Source organism: Carlito syrichta, unplaced genomic scaffold, assembly GCF_000164805.1.
Source record: "Carlito syrichta isolate Samal-C Ts95f unplaced genomic scaffold, Tarsius_syrichta-2.0.1 Scaffold145252, whole genome shotgun sequence".
In the NCBI taxonomy this organism is placed as follows: Eukaryota; Metazoa; Chordata; class Mammalia; order Primates; family Tarsiidae; genus Carlito; species Carlito syrichta.
The window spans coordinates 1,524-2,382 of record NW_007089348.1 but is presented as its reverse complement, the minus strand read 5'-3'; the positions used below and the strand labels follow the sequence as shown (position 1 = coordinate 2,382).

At 65.8% G+C, this 859-nt stretch overlaps 1 protein-coding gene across 3 annotated transcripts in view; it reads right to left on the bottom strand.

Annotated features, from left to right (window-relative positions):
• BMP4 (bone morphogenetic protein 4) overlaps window positions 1-859 on the bottom strand; it is a 5,112-nt gene that overhangs the window by 3,427 nt on the left and 826 nt on the right. Inside the window, exon 2 of one of the 3 annotated variants that reach the window (XM_008050369.2) lies at window positions 615-739. The gene's annotated coding sequence lies outside the window, so the exon portion shown is untranslated. Of the gene's footprint in view, window positions 1-614; window positions 815-859 lie in introns of those variants that run through there. The other 2 variants (XM_021708733.1, XM_021708734.1) reach the window with 2 other exon arrangements.

Sequence of the window (859 nt, the reverse complement as noted above, 5' to 3'; positions counted from 1 at the left end):
CCTCAGAGCCCAACTTCCACAACTTCCAGCTGGTCGCGAGCCGGAGCCGGAGGGAAGGAAGGCGAGGAGCGGAGGCAGGGCGAAGCCGGAGCGCGACCGGGTCCGGAGGCGGAGAAGGTGGTCTGGGGGCTGGCGGGCGGCCGCACGGTTTAGTTTATTGCCCTCAGCCAGTTTGAAAACGCTCAGCCAAAACCATCTGATCGCGCCCGCTCAGTCGCTTCCAGGGAAGGGACGGGGGGCGATTCCAGGGCGACCTCGGGGAGTTGTGACAAGAGGCCGGGAGCGCGCGCCTGGGGCCCTGGGGGCTCCCCCGGGCCAGTGGGGAAGGGGAGAATGGCTAACCCTCCAGGTACGGTCCCGAACCGCGGACCTTGCATCTCTCGGCCCCCCCTCCCCTCCGCGCTCCCTTCTCTGGCAACGCCCCCGATCTGAGGGAAACGAGGGGAGCGAGCAGCTCTTCCAAGGATCAGGGACGCTTCCAGCGCCCAGGCTGCCGGGCCGGGAAGGCGCGACCGCGCGGCCAGGGAGGTCCGACGGGTGGGGCGGAGGGTGAGCAGGGGCGGGGAGGACACAGTGAATTCCCGGGAGGGAGGAAGGAAGAGGTGGCTACTCACTGACAGAAAACAAGGCATATAATAACAGTCCATGATTCTTGACAGCCGATCTTGAACAGGCTTGCTAGAAAGGCTCAGGGAGGCGGCAGCACTGCGCGGTTCCGGACGGCACTGCGGAATGGCTCCTAAAATGAATATTTGAATATAATGAGGCTCGGGCGCAGACGGGCTCTGTTTTTCTTCCAGCCCCTCGGAGTCACGTGCACGCGAGGCCCCTCCCCGCGGCGGGCGGCGAAAGGGCCCGC